The sequence below is a fragment of the Mangifera indica genome, unplaced genomic scaffold, assembly GCF_011075055.1.
Source record: "Mangifera indica cultivar Alphonso unplaced genomic scaffold, CATAS_Mindica_2.1 Un_0021, whole genome shotgun sequence".
Classification (NCBI taxonomy): domain Eukaryota; kingdom Viridiplantae; phylum Streptophyta; class Magnoliopsida; order Sapindales; family Anacardiaceae; genus Mangifera; species Mangifera indica.
The window spans coordinates 339,449-350,801 of record NW_025401113.1 but is presented as its reverse complement, the minus strand read 5'-3'; the positions used below and the strand labels follow the sequence as shown (position 1 = coordinate 350,801).

At 31.0% G+C, this 11,353-nt stretch overlaps 1 pseudogene; it reads right to left on the bottom strand.

The window, feature by feature from the left end:
- Nucleotides 1-608: 608 nt before the first annotated feature.
- On the bottom strand, nt 609-1,423 carry LOC123206004 (annotated as a pseudogene).
- Between the last annotated feature and the right edge of the window lie 9,930 nt (nt 1,424-11,353).

The window sequence follows — 11,353 nt, the reverse complement described above, 5'->3', positions numbered from 1 at the left end:
TTAATAATAATATAATCATAATAAAATTAAAATTATTTTAGTAATCTTTTAATTAGTAATATGAAGTTGCTAATTAAATTATATCTTATATTATTTATTATATTATTATTGATAAATTAAATTAAATAATTAAGATAATTTTAATAATAAGAGATAAATAACTAATATAACCTTATCATTATTATCAATCAAACAGCCCGAGTGAAGCTGCCAAGAATAATATAATCTAAATAAAGCACGAAAGCCCACCAGATTACCATTGCTTTAATACCAAATTAATTGCCTCAACCCTGGAATGATCATCTATTAATTCACGAAAAACATGAAATATTATAATAATGAGCATCGGGTAAGCCAGATGCGGCTAGGTTCAAGAATTGAGTAGAGTCGTCGAATTCTCCTTCTCTTCATTTCCGTCCATATGAAAAACTTGAGTTCCTCCATAAGAACTTGCAGACAAATCCATGCCCTCAAGCCTTTGCTTTTTGTTATACTCTCATCACATATTGAAATGCATCTTCATCTTCTCCCATTTCTCTTTACACTCCATTGCACTCCTGAAATACCCAAAACTCACAATTTGTGACACTCTCTCCTCCCAAAGATTTTCATCCGAACATCCATTTTCTCGGAATTTTGTTTACAAGTTGTGCTAAACAGGAAGTCTCAGCTTCATTCCATTTATTATTGGGAATTTTCTTTGCCTCAGCTGACGATGATGAAACTTCAAATCCTCTTCCTCTGTATTGTTTCAATGCCTCCATTGCCACAGCGTCTCGCGCTTCAATACAAGCTCTCTTTAGCCCAAAATTCATGCACTTGATCAAACCAAGCCACCTCTTGATTCTTCCATACTTCTTCTTTACTCAATCTTTCTCTCTTTATCTTCAATAATCTTCAGCATTCTTTCCATCCACGCCTCTTGTGACTCGTGAATCTACATACTCCTTGACCTACTCCTTCCAACTCTTCTAAACCCTCCCACTACCGGCCCTTTTCTGCCTTTTTTTTTTTCCATGGATTTTGGGCTCATCATATAGGCAATGGTGGAAAGATCATCATTATCATTGTTTTCTGAAAAAGCTGTTTCAAATCCTGAAATGTTGGAAAAACTCAGGCTGCTCTAATCAGGAAATGCTTCTTGGTTGTTTTGAGTTTCTTGAAGAAGACTAGAATTGTTATGATGAAAATGATCAAGATGGGATTCCGAGAATGAAATTTGATTATTAAAAGTATTGTTATTGTTGTTATGATTATTGGTTGTTTCTCCATACAGAGCTTCAAGTTGGCGAAAGAACCTCAAGTTTTTTCCATCTTGTCTTCCAGCTTTACCTTCCTTTGTTTTCTTGTAACACTTGTACAAATTCTCAAACTTTTCACTGCATTTCTTGTCACTTCTGTGATAACCGTGTTCCTCCGCCATGATCCTGTGCGAAGAAAACAAATCCCCGTTTATTAATTAATTACACGGAAAAAAAAAAAAAAAGGGAAAAACAAACCAACCCTAGTTCAATTAATTGGTTACCTCTATCCTTTAACTCGATACTAAAGCATTAACTCAGTAAACAGTAACTCAAAGATGTTTTCAGCTCAGTTTAATCAGCGTTTCCAATAATTGAGCCATAATTAAAGATTTTTAAAACATTATATATAATATCGATAACACTTATAAATTATACTGATCCCAGTTTGAGAAATAAAAATAAGATTTGCAAGAAAATTTCTTGAATATTCTTCTTCTTTAAAAAACTCTCCAACAAATGGAAAATAAAAATTATAGAACTAAGATAAGATGAAAAATGGTGTTGATGTGAAAATTTATACTCCAACAAGAGGTACATAAGATTAGGAGTGTGACTTTGCAAGATAAAAATGTAATTTGATTCTATATGGATAAAAAGATAATGAATAAGATGTTTTTATAGTGGAACCCACTAATGCAGAGTTTACATTTTGTGTTATGATATTTATGTCTTTGAAAATTGCAATAGTGTAACAGTAGTGATTACAAAAGAGTCATTCCTTTTACCTTTGTACTATTCCTCCTTTTATAAGACTAGAAGGGTTAATCTAGTAAAAATTATATAAGAGATATGTCTAGATCTTACTACATATCTAAAATGGAAGATAAAGATCATCATCTCACCAAAGTAAAACATAATTACGTTATGATCATTAACCCATATCTGATGGAGATAAGGATGAAATGCAATCCATGATAGTTAGAGACCAAATTCGACATGTTGAAGAGATTGTGGGATAGAGCTAATAATGTCAAATATTGCTCTCCTAGTTGTTCATGGGTAAAGAGACTTTTACCTACTTGTGAGTTATGTTGCATGTAGATGATTTGTCTAACTGTTGCATGCTATCTTTTTTTTTTTTTTGTGACTTTGACCAAGGAGAGTGAAATTCATGTATGCATCATATGTTTGTAGTGGCAATTCAAGTTGCTAGGATTCCTTATTAGGCACAATTAGTGTGCCTAGTTGGATCATTGAAATATGTCACTAGCTTAACTTGGATGACTAAGATTGTTTCCCACTTGCTACCAAGTTGCCTATAAGAATAACTCAACAACCCTCTTCTCAATTTCTTTACCCTAGATTTTCATTGAATTTCTAAAATTTTCATAGTCATAAGTCTTCTAAAACCTTAGAATCTCTGTTGAAACTAGCTCTTCAAAATTATAAAACTTTCAAGTTTTTTTCATGGACTTTCTTTAGTTTCTCCAAGTATATATCTTTGGAGGTTCCTTTGTTTCCATAGTACAAAAACATTTTCTTCACTGAATACTCCAAAGTTGAGTATTTTCGTGACTCTGTATATTGCATGTTAGTGCTTGTATTACTTGGTCTAAGTGTGGCTGTTGAGCAAGGTGTTAGAATGTGGTCTTTGGGTGGATTTTAGGGTTTTGTCTTATTTTAAGTGTAGAAACAAATTACTAGGGTTTTTGCATTATATATCTAGTTAAGTTTGGATTAGGAAGAACTTGTTGTATGTTTCTAAGTTGTTATTATGTCTGAGTGATTTTCCTACAAATATGATAACCTTTGCAATTTTTGTATATATAAGGGCATCAACTCATCATTTTCTTTAGTTAAGTTGAAAGACAAAATTGGGAATATGGTAATCTAATTCTCACCCCAAAGAGACCACTCCCTCAAGTGACATTACTTCTAATTCAAACTCGTAACAAGTAAAAGAACATACCTTTTAAATTTTGGTAAGGATAAAGGGGAAAGGCCAATCGAACCTTGGGAGAAGAGACCTCAACTTTATAACCTTCTTTTTGTGGTTGTAAAGGGCAGTCTCATTCGAGCTATCCATGCTTCAAAAAGGTACACATCATTCCTTTTACCTCTTTTTTAGATCTCAAGGTAATGAATAGACTATTGAGATGCACCCAAACCTTGCCTTTATAGCTTTAGTGGTAAGGAAGTGTGTCTTAGTGGAAACTTAGGCAAGCTTTGAAAGATAGGCATGCCTAAAAAGCTCAAAAAACCTACTGAGACTAGTATTAAGGTAGTTCATTTTACCTTTGCCCTTTAGTTTTCCTCATATTTCTATCAAGTGTTTAACTAATCACTGTTTTTATCTTACTTTACAATTTTTGAGTGTGCTCTTGCTTTCCTATAATAAGGCATATCTTGTCCTCATCAAAAGTAATCAAGATTACAAGAAAGCAATTCTCTTAGGAGAAAGATAGTGACTTTGAAAGAGTATTTCTTGGTCATAAAGTAAATTCTAAAGGTTATTGAACAAGACCTAAAGGCTAAAAAGGAGGTTTTGTCGCTCAAACTTGTTGCCAATAAAGAGTATGCATTGAGAAGCGAGGTTGGCTTCAACCAAATATAGTACAAGCTGATAAAAAAGGAAATTTTGTCAGGTTGGAAAGCAAGCAAACTTACAAGTAAAAAGAGCAGGCAAACTAACTAGGAGTTGTACTCATAAAGACCCTCAGGGAGAACATTGAGTGAAAGGAAAAGTTGGTTGGAACCAATGTGCATTGAGATTGAGGATAAAGCCAAACATTTTCTCTCTTATGTATTCTATAAAATTTGATTCCAAATTCCTAACCAAAACTTTTTTCTCAATGAAAGTTATGCAAAGCAAGTCAAGAAGTGGAATCAGTTATGGTTATACTTAGCTAGAAAAAGTAAAGGTAAAAGTTGAACTAGAACTCAAGTCCACTAACCAACTCCTTGAGGAAGTTTTCGATGAACATGCAAGAGCTCACCAATTTTTCTTTGAATTTTACAATAGTCAATGCTTTATATATCAAGCTCAACTATTTGATCTCTCTTTTTTCTTTATATATATATATTGTAATCAGGTACAATTTTTCCAATAATAAAAGAATATGCTAAGTACATATGTTGTTGCATTTTCTTTTTACATTGTACCAAATATTTTAAGCACCTACACTAATACACATAAGTGGACAACGTACAATAAATGTAGGTTTAAGACATGGCTAATGATGCAACTGTAATGGTAATTAAACTTGTGCATTAAACAATATACTTAAGTACTTGGAAATTAAACTTATGTATGCTTACATGCTTGTTAGCTTGAGAAAATTGTACAAAAGACTTGGTATCCCTAATCTTGAATATATTTAGTAGTTTTCATTGAGAATTTTATTGTTGTTATCACTTACATAGATCAATATTAGATATTGACCTATTCATGAGTTTTGCTTTGTGCCATATCCTTAAGAGCTCCAAGGATTGGGAACATATCCCTTTTTTAACTTACAATGTAATAGCAATGAACAAGAACAATTAGGAGAGTACAATTGTTGTTCTAACTAATGGAGCATATTTCTTTTAGTTATTTGTTTGTGTTTTTTTTTTGTCCATCCCATAGCTTGAGCTATCTTCTTGTCAATTCATTCATAACATGAATTAAATTCTTCATGTTGTAGGTTGTCACATTCTTGACGTGAGTTATGTTCTACACTTTGTTGACTATTAGTCAAAATATGAGCTAAGGGCTGCGCATCATGAGGTAGTTTCCACATGGAAGGATTTTGTACGTCCATAGTTTGTTACTTGGACATCGCAAATTAACACGACCTATTTATTATAAGGTAAAATTTACACATCAGTGGTTGAGAGCTTTCGACATGATTTAAAGGCTACATGTCAGATGTCAGTTACTAAACCTAGTTATTGTGGTTATAATTTGTTTGTTGAGGGTTAATGTCTTCTTAGAATGAGATATATTTTGCATAATGTGGCATGTTCCACACATCGAGATATAATCTCTACCTAGCATGAATTGTTCTTTACATGTTAAGAATCATTGTCTTCGCTACATGAGTTTATATCTACATATTGTAAATTGGAACCATAGTGATGTAAGTTAATGCTTACATATTTTTAATTAGTTTTGTCAAGATGAAGTTATGGTTTGTACCTTCTTGGTTAATACAACCTTTAAGTGGGTTATACATTGCATGTTAAGGGTTGACACCGGCCAAACACGAGTTCTATTAAACATGTCATGAGATGGTATCCACCTGGCATAAGTTATCATATATGCACATTGCTAGTTGATGTCTTCTCCTGTTCATCATGAATTATACTTTAAACGTCAAAGGCTAGCATTTCCTTGGAATAAATTATGTTCTACACCTCAAATATCAACATCTTGATTGGCTTATTATGAGTTATGTGCTACACATCTAAGATTGGTGTCTTCAAGGTACAAGTTATGTTGACATCTTGGCCTACTAGGCATGAGTTAGGCTTTACACATTGAGAGATGATGTCTTCATGATGTAAGTTATCATTTATGCATTAAATGTTGACACATTAGTCTATCAAACATGAGTTATATTCTATAAGTTAGGGGTTAAAACTAACTAAAAAAGAGTTATATCCACACATTAAAGGAAGGCATCTTTATAATGTAATTTATAATATAGATGTTGAAGAAGGATCCCATTGATGAGTATAAAGGATAACCATGTGAGAAACAGGTGCTTTTATAAGGATTACAATAGGATGTATGTCAGAGTTTGATGTCCTTCTAGTATGACTTAATGGTTTCATATTGGAAGTTGTCATTGTTATGATGTAAGTTACAATTTGCACATTATGGATTAAAGTTTGGTAGTTATTGTTATCAAGATATGAGTCATGGTTGATGTGAGTTTGTTTTTGCAAGTCACAAATTAGTCTTGTCATGACATGAGTTACTTGTTTGATGTGAGCTAGCTTCTACACATTGAGAGTTATCTGCACATTAAAAGTTGACACCTTGAGGGTGAGCAATTGGTCTATAATATAACATATGTTGATTAGGATTTTGGTTCCTATAATTGAAGGCATCTTAATTCTATCTCTATTAACAAAGCCCTTTGAGAGAAATAACAAGTTTAAGGCATGACATACACCAGAGAGGATTATGAGTCTTCTTCTTGGAAGCACCATGTTGTCACCCTTATTGATGATGATGAGGGATGGTGGCATGATAGGTTCAAGACTATATGACAACCAATGGTTAAGGGGGGACCTAGGTCCTTAATGTTATCGTTGAAGCAACATTATCAAACTATTGGATTAGTGTACTGATGGTCCTAACTAGTAAAAACATGAATTATTTGTGTTCCTATTTAATTCGTGTTTTAAACATGATAAGATTTTTTTTAACCCAAACCATATTAAATGTGTATTTTACACCTTTCCTATATTAAACAGTCATTTTTCACATTTGCCTTTTTTTTTTTTTTTAAGAAAATCCAAAATGGCATTGTTTCATTGGCTAAGCCTAAAGTACAAAAGTGTCTCTTGCATTTTCAATTAATTATTATAATGTCATGGCTATAAAAAAAAAAAACCAATTTGTTTCTTCTAAATCCCAAATGTCCCATTCTCTCTCCCTTGTATGAATTATGATTCACACTCTAGGGAGACATCTAAACCTTCTTCTTCAATTTAAAGATTGTTGTTGTCACAGCATAGAGGAACTCCAACCAAACTAGATTCTTTTCTTCTTGGCTCTGCTTTTGTTTTCACTAGGTATATAAGCTTTTCTTGTTTGGCTCTAAAACATTTTGGTTTGCATGTGTTGTCTAATCAAAGTAATATAGTGACAAAGTTAGCTCTTGAAAGAGAAACAAAAGTTCAAAGAAAAACACAAGCGAAGGAAAATATGCAAAGATTTGCTTTTGTGATGGAACGTGTTTATGTTTGTTATTTTATCCTTTGTTGAAATAAAATATGCAAAGAATAAATATTTGCAATAATAAAATATGGAAATTAGAAACTGTGATGCTTCTTAAGAGATGAAGAATTAACAATTTCATGTGAGATGAAAATTCAAAATCACTTTTGGGTTATGGCTCTCTATGTTAGTTATTGTATTAGTTTATATTATTAATAAAAACAATATGATAAATTGGGACTTGTATGAAATATATATATATATATATATATATATATATATATATATATATATATATATGCATGTATGTATATGTATATTTCATAAAAGTATTCTAGTGAAGACCACTTGACTTGCTTTTTTATGTGGGTTTCATCTACTGAGCACATATAAGATTATCTGAAATTAAATAAATAGATATTAATGACTTACTTGAGTTGTAATCTAAATACCACTTTTGGGATTTGACTTTTTATGTTAATTATTGTATTTTATATTACTAGTAAAAACAATTTGATAAATTAGGGCTTGTATAGGGTGTGTGTATGTGTGTACATATATATATATATATATATATATATATATATATATATATATATATATATATATATATATATATAAATTTTTGTTTGTTTTGTCTACTTTAAACTGGTTCTACTTCTACTTTAAACTTAAATGTTCATGAGGAGGAATCAAATTCAACATCTTCTAGAGGAGGCCAAAGACATCAAAGTCAAGCATCTTTATTATAAATGAATAAGAAAGAGTATAAGGAGTTTATTCATCAAATGTTTGCTAAGCATTTTGTGGTGAACAATATTGCTTTTAATATTGTTCAAACTAGAGCTTTTAGTGATTTTGTGAACGTAGTGATTGAATATGGTGTAGCATACAAGCTTTCATCTTATTCAACTCTTCGAGTTAAGTTAATTCCATAATCTAGGAAAAGTGTTAATAAGTGTATTACTATGGTGAAATATTCATGGGTTACATCTGGTTGCATTATAATGTTCGATATATGGACTAATTTGATACACTGATCTTTCATTAATCTTGTTACATATTCACCTAGGGTGTGCAGTGTTTTTGAAACCATTAGATGTTTCTCGAGAAAGAAAAACTAAGATTTATCTTAAAGATATTGTTTTCTTAGTGATTAAATCAATTGGCTAAGAAAATATTGTATAATTCACAACTGACAATGGTAGCAATTTCACATCTGCTAGTGACATGATCACTGACATGTATCCTTATATGTATAAGACGAGGTGTGCTACTCATAGAATCCAACTTCTTTTAAAAGACATATATGATGAAGCTGATTGGGTGAAAGTTGCCACTGATGAAGCAAGATTGATAGTTATGTTCATGACATGGTACATAGTTCTTCATGCAGCATTGAAAGAGTACACCATATAAAAAATTGAGACAACCTTGTACCATAAGATTCGCTTCAAACTTTTTAATGCTTCAATCTATGTTGGATTTGGAGAATGAACAATCGGAATATTTTCATTAATATGGTCCATGTGTAATTAATAGAAATTATAAGTTTAATAATAAATTATGAGTTAAAGTGTTGTTAATCGGTCTAGAAGGATTTATATAGTATAATACACTTTGATGAGGATTAATTGATGTTTTCCTAATAATTATGTAAGACTAGTCTTCTCTCTGTCCAAATGCATTATTTTTTTTTCACCATCAGTTTTATGTAAAAGGACTACAAGAGAAAGGGAGAAAAACCAAGTTTGTGTTTTTCAATAATCATACCAACAATCTAAGTAAAAATCCTATATCAAATAACCAATAGAGTAAGATATGTTTAAATTTAAATAATCTATGATAATTGTAAATTCTAATTTCTTGGGAATAGAATTAGGGAAAATTTAGGGTTAGTAAAATTCAAGAAAAATGTTTACACATATTTAAAGTTTCACACTATTTTGATGCATATTAAGACTTAGAGAATATTTTTGCATCTTTATGTGAGTTTATATTATGAGTTTCTTGAATTACAGTATTAGACATTACTGTGATAAATTATTTGCCCTAATTTTGGTAAATATCAATTTACATTTGGTATCAGAGCCCTGGTTATAGAACTTTTAGTTATTATTTATGTGGATTAATTGATGTTGGATTTGGTGTATGGTCATTTGGCAATTTGTTCGTATACATGAGTCTGTTATATAATGGAGTCAATGAATATTGATTCCTTAGTTCTTTTGTATTTCTCTACTTTTTCTTTATAGGAACATGAGAGGATTGTTAATAATAAGGACATGATATTTTGATTGTACACTATAATTAAAGTATTTGCATGATAATTGAAGAATATTACTATAAAATTAATGTGAATAACTAACAGGAAAATTAAAGTGTCTATAAGGCAATTAAAGTTCTAGCTATTGATGTTTGGATAACCCGTTGATATTGGGTTTCTAATATTACTTAACCATGTGTTTGTTGATGAACTTTTTTAAGCTCAAAGACTTATTCCCACCTAAGGTTATTGTATTTTCAAACTTCTATCGCAATATTTTAAAAACACAAACACTCACCCTTTTGTTAAATTCTCAATTAAGGTTAAGATAAAACCATCATTTAACCAAAAAAATTTAAAAAACTAAAATTTTTTCATATTCCACAACCCCCCCCCCCCCCCCCCCCCCCCCCCTCAGTTTAAAAATCTAACAATTTTCCTCCTATACCCAAACTTTAAAAGGTGACTATTTTCCTCTTAAGGTTTTTTTCTCCTTCTCTCTGACAACCATCACCTTACCAATGGCCTTCCTAGATCTCTTCTTCTCCCTCGACCGATCTCTCGCCCTTACTTCTCCTTTCATCTTCTTCAAAGATAAAGACAAAATTGTCTTTGTCTGAGACAAAGACCATTCATCTTCATTTGAGACAAAAATGATTTTATTTGTCTTTCACAAAGACAAAATGAGAGGGAAAGGTGAAAGACTGAAAATCAGTTTAAAAATCTAACAATTTTTCTTCACCAAAGTTCGAAAGGTGATTATTTTCCCCCTAAGGTTTTTTTTCTCCTTCTCTCTGATGACCATCACCTTACTAGTGGCTTTCCTAAATCTCTTTTTCTCTCTTAACTAGTCTCTTGCCCTTACTTCTCCTTTTGTCTTCGTCTCTAACGAAGACAAAATCGTATTTGTCTGAGACAAAGACCATTCATCTTTATATAAGACAAAGATGATTTTGTCTATCTCTAACAAAGATAAAAAGAAAAGGAAAGACAAAAGACCGACCAAGGGAGAAGAAGGGATCTAGGAAGGCTATTAGTAAGTTGATGGTTGCTAGAAAGAAGAAGAAAACCCTAAGGGGGAAATGGTCACTTTCCTAACTTTGGGTGGAGGAAAATTATTAGATTTTTAAACTAAGGGGAGAAATATGATAAAATTTTAGTTTTTTAAAATATTTTGGTAAATACGGTTTTATCTTTAACCCTAACTGAAATTTTTAACATAATGGTAGGTGTTTGGAATTTTGAAACTTCACAAGTAGAAGTTTGGAAATACACTAAACCTTAGGTGGAAATAAGCCTTTTAGCCCTTTTTTTATAAATAAATTAGCATTTCAGTTCATGTGCTACTTCTATTTAGTATATTTGATTAATTGGTTTGATTTAGATGAATGTAAAATTATCTAAAATAGACATATTGAAATGACATGAACAAATGATGTCCATATTAAGTATATTTTGTTAGTTGCCAAAGTAACCGAAATAAAAGGTTTTAATAGATATCAATAATTAACGAAAATCTATTCAATTACTTGTGATTATTTGATATTGCAAAATAACATGAACACATAGAATGTTTATACATGAGTGATCGAAGTTCATTAATTATAGAATATTTAAAAGTCACCCAAAGGTTGACTAATTATTTCTAAGATCACGAATATAATTGTAGTTAATGAATATGCTTGGTTAGGTAAGTTTAGTATGCCTAAAAGTAACAAACATATCTAATTGAGTATATGACATAACCAATTTAAGTTCTTTTTTTCAAATAAAATATTAATTGTGGTTAAAACTGTTTATTATTGTAACTCCCAAAGGAGAACAACAATAGACATTTAATGTTTAATATTATAAAATAATTTGAATCTATAATATAGGTTTATGTAATTACTCAAAGCATTATTGTGTGTG